General features: G+C 76.9%; 7 non-coding genes and 8 pseudogenes across 7 annotated transcripts; all 15 read right to left on the reverse strand.

Moving 5' to 3' along the window:
• Window positions 1-178: 178 nt before the first annotated feature.
• Window positions 179-297, reverse strand: LOC125962299 (5S ribosomal RNA). The gene has a single exon (XR_007473820.1). It is a non-coding gene; the product is annotated as a 5S ribosomal RNA (ribosomal RNA).
• A 934-nt stretch (window positions 298-1231) lies between these two features.
• LOC125962572 (uncharacterized) lies at window positions 1232-1340 on the reverse strand (annotated as a pseudogene).
• Window positions 1341-2274: 934 nt separating this feature from the next.
• LOC125962577 (uncharacterized) lies at window positions 2275-2383 on the reverse strand (annotated as a pseudogene).
• A 934-nt stretch (window positions 2384-3317) lies between these two features.
• On the reverse strand, window positions 3318-3426 carry LOC125962521 (uncharacterized; annotated as a pseudogene).
• A 925-nt stretch (window positions 3427-4351) lies between these two features.
• LOC125962522 (uncharacterized) lies at window positions 4352-4460 on the reverse strand (annotated as a pseudogene).
• Window positions 4461-5393: 933 nt separating this feature from the next.
• On the reverse strand, window positions 5394-5502 carry LOC125962578 (uncharacterized; annotated as a pseudogene).
• Window positions 5503-6436: 934 nt separating this feature from the next.
• On the reverse strand, window positions 6437-6545 carry LOC125962523 (uncharacterized; annotated as a pseudogene).
• Window positions 6546-7471: 926 nt separating this feature from the next.
• LOC125962300 (5S ribosomal RNA) lies at window positions 7472-7590 on the reverse strand. Its single transcript, XR_007473821.1, has one exon. It is a non-coding gene; the product is annotated as a 5S ribosomal RNA (ribosomal RNA).
• A 926-nt stretch (window positions 7591-8516) lies between these two features.
• On the reverse strand, window positions 8517-8635 carry LOC125962301 (5S ribosomal RNA). The gene has a single exon (XR_007473822.1). It is a non-coding gene; the product is annotated as a 5S ribosomal RNA (ribosomal RNA).
• Window positions 8636-9561: 926 nt separating this feature from the next.
• LOC125962524 (uncharacterized) lies at window positions 9562-9670 on the reverse strand (annotated as a pseudogene).
• Window positions 9671-10596: 926 nt separating this feature from the next.
• LOC125962490 (5S ribosomal RNA) lies at window positions 10597-10715 on the reverse strand. Its single transcript, XR_007474011.1, has one exon. It is a non-coding gene; the product is annotated as a 5S ribosomal RNA (ribosomal RNA).
• A 923-nt stretch (window positions 10716-11638) lies between these two features.
• LOC125962526 (uncharacterized) lies at window positions 11639-11747 on the reverse strand (annotated as a pseudogene).
• A 926-nt stretch (window positions 11748-12673) lies between these two features.
• Window positions 12674-12792, reverse strand: LOC125962303 (5S ribosomal RNA). Its single transcript, XR_007473824.1, has one exon. It is a non-coding gene; the product is annotated as a 5S ribosomal RNA (ribosomal RNA).
• Window positions 12793-13718: 926 nt separating this feature from the next.
• LOC125962304 (5S ribosomal RNA) lies at window positions 13719-13837 on the reverse strand. Its single transcript, XR_007473825.1, has one exon. It is a non-coding gene; the product is annotated as a 5S ribosomal RNA (ribosomal RNA).
• Window positions 13838-14771: 934 nt separating this feature from the next.
• LOC125962481 (5S ribosomal RNA) lies at window positions 14772-14890 on the reverse strand. Its single transcript, XR_007474002.1, has one exon. It is a non-coding gene; the product is annotated as a 5S ribosomal RNA (ribosomal RNA).
• Window positions 14891-14922: the final 32 nt, after the last annotated feature.

Consider the following 14922-nt stretch of genomic DNA (forward strand, 5'->3'; position numbering starts at 1 on the left):
GCTGCCTTCCAGGGCCGCCTTCTGGCCGGCCGGGCCGGCGGGGAGCGCCCCCGCCGGCGCGCGCCGTGGTGGGAGGGGCCTGAGGAGGTGGGGCCTGCCGCGGGGCCCGGCGGGGGCGGAGCCGGCGGCCCCCGCCGCGGGCGAGTAAAGGAGAAGGCGGGCGGAGCGGGAGGCAAAAAGCCTACAGCACCCGGTATTCCCAGGCGGTCTCCCATCCAAGTACTAACCAGGCCCGACCCTGCTTAGCTTCCGAGATCAGACGAGATCGGGCGCGTTCAGGGTGGTATGGCCGTAGACGGGGGCGGGGGCCGCGGGCTGCCTCTTGAGGCCCAGTTTCGCTGGCGCTGGCGCCTTAACGCCAGCCTGGCGGCCGGCCCGCCCCGGCAGGGCCCCCTCGCCCGCCCAGGCAGGGGGAACGGAGGTCTCGGGTATCGGGCGGCGGCGGAGGGTTTGGCGACCACCTCCCAGCCCAGGGCGGCCGTGACCCAGCAAACCCTTCGGCGCTTGGCGCCCCGCCCAAGATCCCGCACGTCGCTCACAGGGACGTGGCCCCGGAGGCTTCAGGGCCCGGGGCCCGCGGTCCCTTGGGCATCGGCCCTGCCGGCCCACGCGGCGCTAGGCGCAGCCCGGCCGCAGCCCGGGCCGGCCCTCCTGCCCGACGGCAGCTGGCCCGAAGCCACTGGGAGCCACCATTGAGTCGCCACGGCCCCTCAGCCCCGGCAAGGCCACCCTTGCCCCCACACCCCCCGCCGAGCTCAGGACCCCGCCCCTGGTGGCCGGCAGGCCCGGGGAAGCGGCCCCTGCCCTCGATCCCGCTCCCGCACCCGGCCGCGGTGACACGCCAGCGGGGCGGGGTGGGGGTGGGGGGCTTTTGTCGGAGGGAGCTGTGGAGGGACACACCGGCACACAGGTGGCGGCGCCGGGGCTGGGCGCCGGTGGGGGCGGCCAGGTGCAGGTCGAGGGGCTCGCGGGCCGAAAGGACGGCAAGTGGGCTCGCGGCGGAGTCTGGGTCCGGGCCAGCCACCCCGGGAGCGTCTGGGGTGCGGCTGCCTTCCAGGGCCGCCTTCTGGCCGCCTGGCCGGCCGGGCCGGCGGGGAGCGCCCCCGCCGGCGCGCGCCGTGGTGGGAGGGGCCTGAGGAGGTGGGGCCTGCCGCGGGGTCCGGCGGGGGCGGAGCCGGCGGCCCCCGCCGCGGGCGAGTAAAGGAGAAGGCGGGCGGAGCGGGAGGCAAAAAGCCTACAGCACCCGGTATTCCCAGGCGGTCTCCCATCCAAGTACTAACCAGGCCCGACCCTGCTTAGCTGACGAGATCGGGCGCGTTCAGGGTGCTATGGCCGTAGACGGGGGCGGGGGCCGCGGGCTGCCTCTTGAGGCCCAGTTTCGCTGGCGCTGGCGCCTTAACGCCAGCCTGGCGGCCGGCCCGCCCCGGCAGGGCCCCCTCGCCCGCCCAGGCAGGGGGAACGGAGGTCTCGGGTATCGGGCGGCGGCGGAGGGTTTGGCGACCACCTCCCAGCCCAGGGCGGCCGTGACCCAGCAAACCCTTCGGCGCTTGGCGCCCCGCCCAAGATCCCGCACGTCGCTCACAGGGACGTGGCCCCGGAGGCTTCAGGGCCCGGGGCCCGCGGTCCCTTGGGCATCGGCCCTGCCGGCCCACGCGGCGCTAGGCGCAGCCCGGCCGCAGCCCGGGCCGGCCCTCCTGCCCGACGGCAGCTGGCCCAAAGCCACTGGGAGCCACCATTGAGTCGCCACGGCCCCTCAGCCCCGGCAAGGCCACCCTTGCCCCCACACCCCCCGCCGAGCTCAGGACCCCGCCCCTGGTGGCCGGCACGCCCGGGGAAGCGGCCCCTGCCCTCGATCCCGCTCCCGCACCCGGCCGCGGTGACACGCCAGAGGGGCGGGGTGGGGGTGGGGGGCTTTTGTCGGAGGGAGCTGTGGAGGGACACACCGGCACACAGGTGGCGGCGCCGGGGCTGGGCGCCGTTGGGGGCGGCCAGGTGCAGGTCGAGGGGCTCGCGGGCCAAAAGGACGGCAAGTGGGCCCGCGGCGGAGTCTGGGTCCGGGCCAGCCACCCCGGGAGCGTCTGGGGTGCGGCTGCCTTCCAGGGCCGCCTTCTGGCCGCCTGGCCGGCCGGGCCGGCGGGGAGCGCCCCCGCCGGCGCGCGCCGTGGTGGGAGGGGCCTGAGGAGGTGGGGCCTGCCGCGGGGCCCGGCGGGGGCGGAGCCGGCGGCCCCCGCCGCGGGCGAGTAAAGGAGAAGGCGGGCGGAGCGGGAGGCAAAAAGCCTACAGCACCCGGTATTCCCAGGCGGTCTCCCATCAAAGTACTAACCAGGCCCGACCCTGCTTAGCTGACGAGATCGGGCGCGTTCAGGGTGCTATGGCCGTAGACGGGGGCGGGGGCCGCGGGCTGCCTCTTGAGGCCCAGTTTCGCTGGCGCTGGCGCCTTAACGCCAGCCTGGCGGCCGGCCCGCCCCGGCAGGGCCCCCTCGCCCGCCCAGGCAGGGGGAACGGAGGTCTCGGGTATCGGGCGGCGGCGGAGGGTTTGGCGACCACCTCCCAGCCCAGGGCGGCCGTGACCCAGCAAACCCTTCGGCGCTTGGCGCCCCGCCCAAGATCCCGCACGTCGCTCACAGGGACGTGGCCCCGGAGGCTTCAGGGCCCGGGGCCCGCGGTCCCTTGGGCATCGGCCCTGCCGGCCCACGCGGCGCTAGGCGCAGCCCGGCCGCAGCCCGGGCCGGCCCTCCTGCCCGACGGCAGCTGGCCCGAAGCCACTGGGAGCCACCATTGAGTCGCCACGGCCCCTCAGCCCCGGCAAGGCCACCCTTGCCCCCACACCCCCCGCCGAGCTCAGGACCCCGCCCCTGGTGGCCGGCAGGCCCGGGGAAGCGGCCCCTGCCCTCGATCCCGCTCCCGCACCCGGCCGCGGTGACACGCCAGAGGGGCGGGGTGGGGGTGGGGGGCTTTTGTCGGAGGGAGCTGTGGAGGGACACACCGGCACACAGGTGGCGGCGCCGGGGCTGGGCGCCGGTGGGGGCGGCCAGGTGCAGGTCGAGGGGCTCGCGGGCCGAAAGGACGGCAAGTGGGCCCGCGGCGGAGTCTGGGTCCGGGCCAGCCACCCCGGGAGCGTCTGGGGTGCGGCTGCCTTCCAGGGCCGCCTTCTGGCCGCCTGGCCGGCCGGGCCGGCGGGGAGCGCCCCCGCCGGCGCGCGCCGTGGTGGGAGGGGCCTGAGGAGGTGGGGCCTGCCGCGGGGCCCGGCGGGGGCGGAGCCGGCGGCCCCCGCCGCGGGCGAGTAAAGGAGAAGGCGGGCGGAGCGGGAGGCAAAAAGCCTACAGCACCCGGTATTCCCAGGCGGTCTCCCATCCAAGTACTAACCAGGCCCGACCCTGCTTAGCTGACGAGATCGGGCGCGTTCAGGGTGGTATGGCCGTAGACGGGGGCGGGGGCCGCGGGCTGCCTCTTGAGGCCCAGTTTCGCTGGCGCTGGCGCCTTAACGCCAGCCTGGCGGCCGGCCCGCCCCGGCAGGGCCCCCTCGCCCGCCCAGGCAGGGGGAACGGAGGTCTCGGGTATCGGGCGGCGGCGGAGGGTTTGGCGACCACCTCCCAGCCCAGGGCGGCCGTGACCCAGCAAACCCTTCGGCGCTTGGCGCCCCGCCCAAGATCCCGCACGTCGCTCACAGGGACGTGGCCCCGGAGGCTTCAGGGCCCGGGGCCCGCGGTCCCTTGGGCATCGGCCCTGCCGGCCCACGCGGCGCTAGGCGCAGCCCGGCCGCAGCCCGGGCCGGCCCTCCTGCCCGACGGCAGCTGGCCCGAAGCCACTGGGAGCCACCATTGAGTCGCCACGCCCCTCAGCCCCGGCAAGGCCACCCTTGCCCCCACACCCCCCGCCGAGCTCAGGACCCCGCCCCTGGTGGCCGGCAGGCCCGGGGAAGCGGCCCCTGCCCTCGATCCCGCTCCCGCACCCGGCCGCGGTGACACGCCAGAGGGGCGGGGTGGGGGTGGGGGGCTTTTGTCGGAGGGAGCTGTGGAGGGACACACCGGCACACAGGTGGCGGCGCCGGGGCTGGGCGCCGGTGGGGGCGGCCAGGTGCAGGTCGAGGGGCTCGCGGGCCGAAAGGACGGCAAGTGGGCCCGCGGCGGAGTCTGGGTCCGGGCCAGCCACCCCGGGAGCGTCTGGGGTGCGGCTGCCTTCCAGGGCCGCCTTCTGGCCGGCCGGGCCGGCGGGGAGCGCCCCCGCCGGCACGCGCCGTGCTGGGAGGGGCCTGAGGAGGTGGGGCCTGCCGCGGGGCCCGGCGGGGGCGGAGCCGGCGGCCCCCGCCGCGGGCGAGTAAAGGAGAAGGCGGGCGGAGCGGGAGGCAAAAAGCCTACAGCACCCGGTATTCCCAGGCGGTCTCCCATCCAAGTACTAACCAGGCCCGACCCTGCTTAGCTGACGAGATCGGGCGCGTTCAGGGTGGTATGGCCGTAGACGGGGGCGGGGGCCGCGGGCTGCCTCTTGAGGCCCAGTTTCGCTGGCGCTGGCGCCTTAACGCCAGCCTGGCGGCCGGCCCGCCCCGGCAGGGCCCCCTCGCCCGCCCAGGCAGGGGGAACGGAGGTCTCGGGTATCGGGCGGCGGCGGAGGGTTTGGCGACCACCTCCCAGCCCAGGGCGGCCGTGACCCAGCAAACCCTTCGGCGCTTGGCGCCCCGCCCAAGATCCCGCACGTCGCTCACAGGGACGTGGCCCCGGAGGCTTCAGGGCCCGGGGCCCGCGGTCCCTTGGGCATCGGCCCTGCCGGCCCACGCGGCGCTAGGCGCAGCCCGGCCGCAGCCCGGGCCGGCCCTCCTGCCCGACGGCAGCTGGCCCGAAGCCACTGGGAGCCACCATTGAGTCGCCACGCCCCTCAGCCCCGGCAAGGCCACCCTTGCCCCCACACCCCCCGCCGAGCTCAGGACCCCGCCCCTGGTGGCCGGCAGGCCCGGGGAAGCGGCCCCTGCCCTCGATCCCGCTCCCGCACCCGGCCGCGGTGACACGCCAGAGGGGCGGGGTGGGGGTGGGGGGCTTTTGTCGGAGGGAGCTGTGGAGGGACACACCGGCACACAGGTGGCGGCGCCGGGGCTGGGCGCCGTTGGGGGCGGCCAGGTGCAGGTCGAGGGGCTCGCGGGCCGAAAGGACGGCAAGTGGGCCCGCGGCGGAGTCTGGGTCCGGGCCAGCCACCCCGGGAGCGTCTGGGGTGCGGCTGCCTTCCAGGGCCGCCTTCTGGCCGCCTGGCCGGCCGGGCCGGCGGGGAGCGCCCCCGCCGGCGCGCGCCGTGGTGGGAGGGGCCTGAGGAGGTGGGGCCTGCCGCGGGGCCCGGCGGGGGCGGAGCCGGCGGCCCCCGCCGCGGGCGAGTAAAGGAGAAGGCGGGCGGAGCGGGAGGCAAAAAGCCTACAGCACCCGGTATTCCCAGGCGGTCTCCCATCAAAGTACTAACCAGGCCCGACCCTGCTTAGCTGACGAGATCGGGCGCGTTCAGGGTGCTATGGCCGTAGACGGGGGCGGGGGCCGCGGGCTGCCTCTTGAGGCCCAGTTTCGCTGGCGCTGGCGCCTTAACGCCAGCCTGGCGGCCGGCCCGCCCCGGCAGGGCCCCCTCGCCCGCCCAGGCAGGGGGAACGGAGGTCTCGGGTATCGGGCGGCGGCGGAGGGTTTGGCGACCACCTCCCAGCCCAGGGCGGCCGTGACCCAGCAAACCCTTCGGCGCTTGGCGCCCCGCCCAAGATCCCGCACGTCGCTCACAGGGACGTGGCCCCGGAGGCTTCAGGGCCCGGGGCCCGCGGTCCCTTGGGCATCGGCCCTGCCGGCCCACGCGGCGCTAGGCGCAGCCCGGCCGCAGCCCGGGCCGGCCCTCCTGCCCGACGGCAGCTGGCCCGAAGCCACTGGGAGCCACCATTGAGTCGCCACGGCCCCTCAGCCCCGGCAAGGCCACCCTTGCCCCCACACCCCCCGCCGAGCTCAGGACCCCGCCCCTGGTGGCCGGCAGGCCCGGGGAAGCGGCCCCTGCCCTCGATCCCGCTCCCGCACCCGGCCGCGGTGACACGCCAGAGGGGCGGGGTGGGGGTGGGGGGCTTTTGTCGGAGGGAGCTGTGGAGGGACACACCGGCACACAGGTGGCGGCGCCGGGGCTGGGCGCCGGTGGGGGCGGCCAGGTGCAGGTCGAGGGGCTCGCGGGCCGAAAGGACGGCAAGTGGGCCCGCGGCGGAGTCTGGGTCCGGGCCAGCCACCCCGGGAGCGTCTGGGGTGCGGCTGCCTTCCAGGGCCGCCTTCTGGCCGCCTGGCCGGCCGGGCCGGCGGGGAGCGCCCCCGCCGGCGCGCGCCGTGGTGGGAGGGGCCTGAGGAGGTGGGGCCTGCCGCGGGGCCCGGCGGGGGCGGAGCCGGCGGCCCCCGCCGCGGGCGAGTAAAGGAGAAGGCGGGCGGAGCGGGAGGCAAAAAGCCTACAGCACCCGGTATTCCCAGGCGGTCTCCCATCCAAGTACTAACCAGGCCCGACCCTGCTTAGCTGACGAGATCGGGCGCGTTCAGGGTGGTATGGCCGTAGACGGGGGCGGGGGCCGCGGGCTGCCTCTTGAGGCCCAGTTTCGCTGGCGCTGGCGCCTTAACGCCAGCCTGGCGGCCGGCCCGCCCCGGCAGGGCCCCCTCGCCCGCCCAGGCAGGGGGAACGGAGGTCTCGGGTATCGGGCGGCGGCGGAGGGTTTGGCGACCACCTCTCAGCCCAGGGCGGCCGTGACCCAGCAAACCCTTCGGCGCTTGGCGCCCCGCCCAAGATCCCGCACGTCGCTCACAGGGACGTGGCCCCGGAGGCTTCAGGGCCCGGGGCCCGCGGTCCCTTGGGCATCGGCCCTGCCGGCCCACGCGGCGCTAGGCGCAGCCCGGCCGCAGCCCGGGCCGGCCCTCCTGCCCGACGGCAGCTGGCCCGAAGCCACTGGGAGCCACCATTGAGTCGCCACGGCCCCTCAGCCCCGGCAAGGCCACCCTTGCCCCCACACCCCCCGCCGAGCTCAGGACCCCGCCCCTGGTGGCCGGCAGGCCCAGGGAAGCGGCCCCTGCCCTCGATCCCGCTCCCGCACCCGGCCGCGGTGACACGCCAGAGGGGCGGGGTGGGGGTGGGGGGCTTTTGTCGGAGGGAGCTGTGGAGGGACACACCGGCACACAGGTGGCGGCGCCGGGGCTGGGCGCCGGTGGGGGCGGCCAGGTGCAGGTCGAGGGGCTCGCGGGCCGAAAGGACGGCAAGTGGGCCCGCGGCGGAGTCTGGGTCCGGGCCAGCCACCCCGGGAGCGTCTGGGGTGCGGCTGCCTTCCAGGGCCGCCTTCTGGCCGGCCGGGCCGGCGGGGAGCGCCCCCGCCGGCGCGCGCCGTGGTGGGAGGGGCCTGAGGAGGTGGGGCCTGCCGCGGGGCCCGGCGGGGGCGGAGCCGGCGGCCCCCGCCGCGGGCGAGTAAAGGAGAAGGCGGGCGGAGCGGGAGGCAAAAAGCCTACAGCACCCGGTATTCCCAGGCGGTCTCCCATCCAAGTACTAACCAGGCCCGACCCTGCTTAGCTTCCGAGATCAGACGAGATCGGGCGCGTTCAGGGTGGTATGGCCGTAGACGGGGGCGGGGGCCGCGGGCTGCCTCTTGAGGCCCAGTTTCGCTGGCGCTGGCGCCTTAACGCCAGCCTGGCGGCCGGCCCGCCCCGGCAGGGCCCCCTCGCCCGCCCAGGCAGGGGGAACGGAGGTCTCGGGTATCGGGCGGCGGCGGAGGGTTTGGCGACCACCTCCCAGCCCAGGGCGGCCGTGACCCAGCAAACCCTTCGGCGCTTGGCGCCCCGCCCAAGATCCCGCACGTCGCTCACAGGGACGTGGCCCCGGAGGCTTCAGGGCCCGGGGCCCGCGGTCCCTTGGGCATCGGCCCTGCCGGCCCACGCGGCGCTAGGCGCAGCCCGGCCGCAGCCCGGGCCGGCCCTCCTGCCCGACGGCAGCTGGCCCGAAGCCACTGGGAGCCACCATTGAGTCGCCACGGCCCCTCAGCCCCGGCAAGGCCACCCTTGCCCCCACACCCCCCGCCGAGCTCAGGACCCCGCCCCTGGTGGCCGGCAGGCCCGGGGAAGCGGCCCCTGCCCTCGATCCCGCTCCCGCACCCGGCCGCGGTGACACGCCAGAGGGGCGGGGTGGGGGTGGGGGGCTTTTGTCGGAGGGAGCTGTGGAGGGACACACCGGCACACAGGTGGCGGCGCCGGGGCTGGGCGCCGGTGGGGGCGGCCAGGTGCAGGTCGAGGGGCTCGCGGGCCGAAAGGACGGCAAGTGGGCCCGCGGCGGAGTCTGGGTCCGGGCCAGCCACCCCGGGAGCGTCTGGGGTGCGGCTGCCTTCCAGGGCCGCCTTCTGGCCGGCCGGGCCGGCGGGGAGCGCCCCCGCCGGCGCGCGCCGTGGTGGGAGGGGCCTGAGGAGGTGGGGCCTGCCGCGGGGCCCGGCGGGGGCGGAGCCGGCGGCCCCCGCCGCGGGCGAGTAAAGGAGAAGGCGGGCGGAGCGGGAGGCAAAAAGCCTACAGCACCCGGTATTCCCAGGCGGTCTCCCATCCAAGTACTAACCAGGCCCGACCCTGCTTAGCTTCCGAGATCAGACGAGATCGGGCGCGTTCAGGGTGGTATGGCCGTAGACGGGGGCGGGGGCCGCGGGCTGCCTCTTGAGGCCCAGTTTCGCTGGCGCTGGCGCCTTAACGCCAGCCTGGCGGCCGGCCCGCCCCGGCAGGGCCCCCTCGCCCGCCCAGGCAGGGGGAACGGAGGTCTCGGGTATCGGGCGGCGGCGGAGGGTTTGGCGACCACCTCCCAGCCCAGGGCGGCCGTGACCCAGCAAACCCTTCGGCGCTTGGCGCCCCGCCCAAGATCCCGCACGTCGCTCACAGGGACGTGGCCCCGGAGGCTTCAGGGCCCGGGGCCCGCGGTCCCTTGGGCATCGGCCCTGCCGGCCCACGCGGCGCTAGGCGCAGCCCGGCCGCAGCCCGGGCCGGCCCTCCTGCCCGACGGCAGCTGGCCCGAAGCCACTGGGAGCCACCATTGAGTCGCCACGGCCCCTCAGCCCCGGCAAGGCCACCCTTGCCCCCACACCCCCCGCCGAGCTCAGGACCCCGCCCCTGGTGGCCGGCAGGCCCGGGGAAGCGGCCCCTGCCCTCGATCCCGCTCCCGCACCCGGCCGCGGTGACACGCCAGAGGGGCGGGGTGGGGGTGGGGGGCTTTTGTCGGAGGGAGCTGTGGAGGGACACACCGGCACACAGGTGGCGGCGCCGGGGCTGGGCGCCGGTGGGGGCGGCCAGGTGCAGGTCGAGGGGCTCGCGGGCCGAAAGGACGGCAAGTGGGCCCGCGGCGGAGTCTGGGTCCGGGCCAGCCACCCCGGGAGCGTCTGGGGTGCGGCTGCCTTCCAGGGCCGCCTTCTGGCCGGCCGGGCCGGCGGGGAGCGCCCCCGCCGGCGCGCGCCGTGGTGGGAGGGGCCTGAGGAGGTGGGGCCTGCCGCGGGGCCCGGCGGGGGCGGAGCCGGCGGCCCCCGCCGCGGGCGAGTAAAGGAGAAGGCGGGCGGAGCGGGAGGCAAAAAGCCTACAGCACCCGGTATTCCCAGGCGGTCTCCCATCCAAGTACTAACCAGGCCCGACCCTGCTTAGCTGACGAGATCGGGCGCGTTCAGGGTGGTATGGCCGTAGACGGGGGCGGGGGCCGCGGGCTGCCTCTTGAGGCCCAGTTTCGCTGGCGCTGGCGCCTTAACGCCAGCCTGGCGGCCGGCCCGCCCCGGCAGGGCCCCCTCGCCCGCCCAGGCAGGGGGAACGGAGGTCTCGGGTATCGGGCGGCGGCGGAGGGTTTGGCGACCACCTCTCAGCCCAGGGCGGCCGTGACCCAGCAAACCCTTCGGCGCTTGGCGCCCCGCCCAAGATCCCGCACGTCGCTCACAGGGACGTGGCCCCGGAGGCTTCAGGGCCCGGGGCCCGCGGTCCCTTGGGCATCGGCCCTGCCGGCCCACGCGGCGCTAGGCGCAGCCCGGCCGCAGCCCGGGCCGGCCCTCCTGCCCGACGGCAGCTGGCCCGAAGCCACTGGGAGCCACCATTGAGTCGCCACGGCCCCTCAGCCCCGGCAAGGCCACCCTTGCCCCCACACCCCCCGCCGAGCTCAGGACCCCGCCCCTGGTGGCCGGCAGGCCCGGGGAAGCGGCCCCTGCCCTCGATCCCGCTCCCGCACCCGGCCGCGGTGACACGCCAGAGGGGCGGGGTGGGGGTGGGGGGCTTTTGTCGGAGGGAGCTGTGGAGGGACACACCGGCACACAGGTGGCGGCGCCGGGGCTGGGCGCCGGTGGGGGCGGCCAGGTGCAGGTCGAGGGGCTCGCGGGCCGAAAGGACGGCAAGTGGGCCCGCGGCGGAGTCTGGGTCCGGGCCAGCCACCCCGGGAGCGTCTGGGGTGCGGCTGCCTTCCAGGGCCGCCTTCTGGCCGGCCGGGCCGGCGGGGAGCGCCCCCGCCGGCGCGCGCCGTGGTGGGAGGGGCCTGAGGAGGTGGGGCCTGCCGCGGGGCCCGGCGGGGGCGGAGCCGGCGGCCCCCGCCGCGGGCGAGTAAAGGAGAAGGCGGGCGGAGCGGGAGGCAAAAAGCCTACAGCACCCGGTATTCCCAGGCGGTCTCCCATCCAAGTACTAACCAGGCCCGACCCTGCTTAGCTGACGAGATCAGACGAGATCGGGCGCGTTCAGGGTGGTATGGCCGTAGACGGGGGCGGGGGCCGCGGGCTGCCTCTTGAGGCCCAGTTTCGCTGGCGCTGGCGCCTTAACGCCAGCCTGGCGGCCGGCCCGCCCCGGCAGGGCCCCCTCGCCCGCCCAGGCAGGGGGAACGGAGGTCTCGGGTATCGGGCGGCGGCGGAGGGTTTGGCGACCACCTCCCAGCCCAGGGCGGCCGTGACCCAGCAAACCCTTCGGCGCTTGGCGCCCCGCCCAAGATCCCGCACGTCGCTCACAGGGACGTGGCCCCGGAGGCTTCAGGGCCCGGGGCCCGCGGTCCCTTGGGCATCGGCCCTGCCGGCCCACGCGGCGCTAGGCGCAGCCCGGCCGCAGCCCGGGCCGGCCCTCCTGCCCGACGGCAGCTGGCCCGAAGCCACTGGGAGCCACCATTGAGTCGCCACGCCCCTCAGCCCCGGCAAGGCCACCCTTGCCCACACACCCCGCCGAGCTCAGGACCCCGCCCCTGGTGGCCGGCAGGCCCGGGGAAGCGGCCCCTGCCCTCGATCCCGCTCCCGCACCCGGCCGCGGTGACACGCCAGAGGGGCGGGGTGGGGGTGGGGGGCTTTTGTCGGAGGGAGCTGTGGAGGGACACACCGGCACACAGGTGGCGGCGCCGGGGCTGGGCGCCGGTGGGGGCGGCCAGGTGCAGGTCGAGGGGCTCGCGGGCCGAAAGGACGGCAAGTGGGCCCGCGGCGGAGTCTGGGTCCGGGCCAGCCACCCCGGGAGCGTCTGGGGTGCGGCTGCCTTCCAGGGCCGCCTTCTGGCCGGCCGGGCCGGCGGGGAGCGCCCCCGCCGGCGCGCGCCGTGGTGGGAGGGGCCTGAGGAGGTGGGGCCTGCCGCGGGGCCCGGCGGGGGCGGAGCCGGCGGCCCCCGCCGCGGGCGAGTAAAGGAGAAGGCGGGCGGAGCGGGAGGCAAAAAGCCTACAGCACCCGGTATTCCCAGGCGGTCTCCCATCCAAGTACTAACCAGGCCCGACCCTGCTTAGCTGACGAGATCGGGCGCGTTCAGGGTGGTATGGCCGTAGACGGGGGCGGGGGCCGCGGGCTGCCTCTTGAGGCCCAGTTTCGCTGGCGCTGGCGCCTTAACGCCAGCCTGGCGGCCGGCCCGCCCCGGCAGGGCCCCCTCGCCCGCCCAGGCAGGGGGAACGGAGGTCTCGGGTATCGGGCGGCGGCGGAGGGTTTGGCGACCACCTCCCAGCCCAGGGCGGCCGTGACCCAGCAAACCCTTCGGCGCTTGGCGCCCCGCCCAAGATCCCGCACGTCGCTCACAGGGACGTGGCCCCGGAGGCTTCAGGGCCCGGGGCCCGCGGTCCCTTGGGCATCGGCCCTGCCGGCCCACGCGGCGCTAGGCGCAGCCCGGCCGCAGCCCGGGCCGGCCCTCCTGCCCGACGGCAGCTGGCCCGAAGCCACTGGGAGCCACCATTGAGTCGCCACGGCCCCTCAGCCGCGGCAAGGCCACCCTTGCCCCCACACCCCCCGCCGAGCTCAGGACCCCGCCCCTGGTGGCCGGCAGGCCCGGGGAAGCGGCCCCTGCCCTCGATCCCGCTCCCGCACCCGGCCGCGGTGACACGCCAGAGGGGCGGGGTGGGGGTGGGGGGCTTTTGTCGGAGGGAGCTGTGGAGGGACACACCGGCACACAGGTGGCGGCGCCGGGGCTGGGCGCCGGTGGGGGCGGCCAGGTGCAGGTCGAGGGGCTCGCGGGCCGAAAGGACGGCAAGTGGGCCCGCGGCGGAGTCTGGGTCCGGGCCAGCCACCCCGGGAGCGTCTGGGGTGCGGCTGCCTTCCAGGGCCGCCTTCTGGCCGGCCGGGCCGGCGGGGAGCGCCCCCGCCGGCGCGCGCCGTGGTGGGAGGGGCCTGAGGAGGTGGGGCCTGCCGCGGGGCCCGGCGGGGGCGGAGCCGGCGGCCCCCGCCGCGGGCGAGTAAAGGAGAAGGCGGGCGGAGCGGGAGGCAAAAAGCCTACAGCACCCGGTATTCCCAGGCGGTCTCCCATCCAAGTACTAACCAGGCCCGACCCTGCTTAGCTTCCGAGATCAGACGAGATCGGGCGCGTTCAGGGTGGTATGGCCGTAGACGGGGGCGGGGGCCGCGGGCTGCCTCTTGAGGCCCAGTTTCGCTGGCGCTGGCGCCTTAACGCCAGCCTGGCGGCCGGCCCGCCCCGGCAGGGCCCCCTCGCCCGCCCAGGCAGGGGGAACGGAGGTCTCGGGTATCGGGCGGCGGCGGAGGGTTTGGCGACCACCTCCCAGCCCAGGGCGGCCGTGACCCAGCAAACCCTTCGGCGCTTGGCGCCCCGCCCAAGATCCCGCACGTCGCTCACAGGGACGTGGCCCCGGAGGCTTCAGGGCCCGGGGCCCGCGGTCCCTTGGGCATCGGCCCTGCCGGCCCACGCGGCGCTAGGCGCAGCCCGGCCGCAGCCCGGGCCGGCCCTCCTGCCCGACGGCAGCTGGCCCGAAGCCACTGGGAGCCACCATTGAGTCGCCACGGCCCCTCAGCCCCGGCAAGGCCACCCTTGCCCCCACACCCCCCGCCGAGCTCAGGACCCCGCCCCTGGTGGCCGGCAGGCCCGGGGAAGCGGCCCCTGCCCTCGATCCCGCTCCCGCACCCGGCCGCGGTGACACGCCAGAGGGGCGGGGTGGGGGTGGGGGGCTTTTGTCGGAGGGAGCTGTGGAGGGACACACCGGCACACAGGTGGCGGCGCCGGGGCTGGGCGCCGGTGGGGGCGGCCAGGTGCAGGTCGAGGGGCTCGCGGGCCGAAAGGACGGCAAGTGGGCCCGCGGCGGAGTCTGGGTCCGGGCCAGCCACCCCGGGAGCGTCTGGGGTGCGGCTGCCTTCCAGGGCCGCCTTCTGGCCGGCCGGGCCGGCGGGGAGCGCCCCCGCCGGCGCGCGCCGTGGTGGGAGGGGCCTGAGGAGGTGGGGCCTGCCGCGGGGCCCGGCGGGGGCGGAGCCGGCGGCCCCCGCCGCGGGCGAGTAAAGGAGAAGGCGGGCGGAGCGGGAGGCAAAAAGCCTACAGCACCCGGTATTCCCAGGCGGTCTCCCATCCAAGTACTAACCAGGCCCGACCCTGCTTAGCTTCCGAGATCAGACGAGATCGGGCGCGTTCAGGGTGGTATGGCCGTAGACGGGGGCGGGGGCCGCGGGCTGCCTCTTGAGGCCCAGTTTCGCTGGCGCTGGCGCCTTAACGCCAGCCTGGCGGCCGGCCCGCCCCGGCAGGGCCCCCTCGCCCGCCCAGGCAGGGGGAACGGAGGTCTCGGGTATCGGGCGGCGGCGGAGGGTTTGGCGACCACCTCCCAGCCCAGGGCGGCCGTGACCCAGCAAACCCTTCGGCGCTTGGCGCCCCGCCCAAGATCCCGCACGTCGCTCACAGGGACGTGGCCCCGGAGGCTTCAGGGCCCGGGGCCCGCGGTCCCTTGGGCATCGGCCCTGCCGGCCCACGCGGCGCTAGGCGCAGCCCGGCCGCAGCCCGGGCCGGCCCTCCTGCCCGACGGCAGCTGGCCCGAAGCCACTGGGAGCCACCATTGAGTCGCCACGGCCCCTCAGCCCCGGCAAGGCCACCCTTGCCCCCACACCCCCCGCCGAGCTCAGGACCCCGCCCCTGGTGGCCGGCAGGCCCGGGGAAGCGGCCCCTGCCCTCGATCCCGCTCCCGCACCCGGCCGCGGTGACACGCCAGCGGGGCGGGGTGGGGGTGGGGGGCTTTTGTCGGAGGGAGCTGTGGAGGGACACACCGGCACACAGGTGGCGGCGCCGGGGCTGGGCGCCGGTGGGGGCGGCCAGGTGCAGGTCGAGGGGCTCGCGGGCCGAAAGGACGGCAAGTGGGCTCGCGGCGGAGTCTGGGTCCGGGCCAGCCACCCCGGGAGCGTCTGGGGTGCGGCTGCCTTCCAGGGCCGCCTTCTGGCCGCCTGGCCGGCCGGGCCGGCGGGGAGCGCCCCCGCCGGCGCGCGCCGTGGTGGGAGGGGCCTGAGGAGGTGGGGCCTGCCGCGGGGCCCGGCGGGGGCGGAGCCGGCGGCCCCCGCCGCGGGCGAGTAAAGGAGAAGGCGGGCGGAGCGGGAGGCAAAAAGCCTACAGCACCCGGTATTCCCAGGCGGTCTCCCATCCAAGTACTAACCAGGCCCGACCCTGCTTAGCTTCCGAGATCAGACGAGATCGGGCGCGTTCAAGGTGGTATGGCCGTAGACGGGGGCGGGGTCCGCGGGCTGCCTGTTGAGGC

This window comes from Orcinus orca, chromosome 19, assembly GCF_937001465.1.
Source record: "Orcinus orca chromosome 19, mOrcOrc1.1, whole genome shotgun sequence".
In the NCBI taxonomy this organism is placed as follows: Eukaryota; Metazoa; Chordata; class Mammalia; order Artiodactyla; family Delphinidae; genus Orcinus; species Orcinus orca.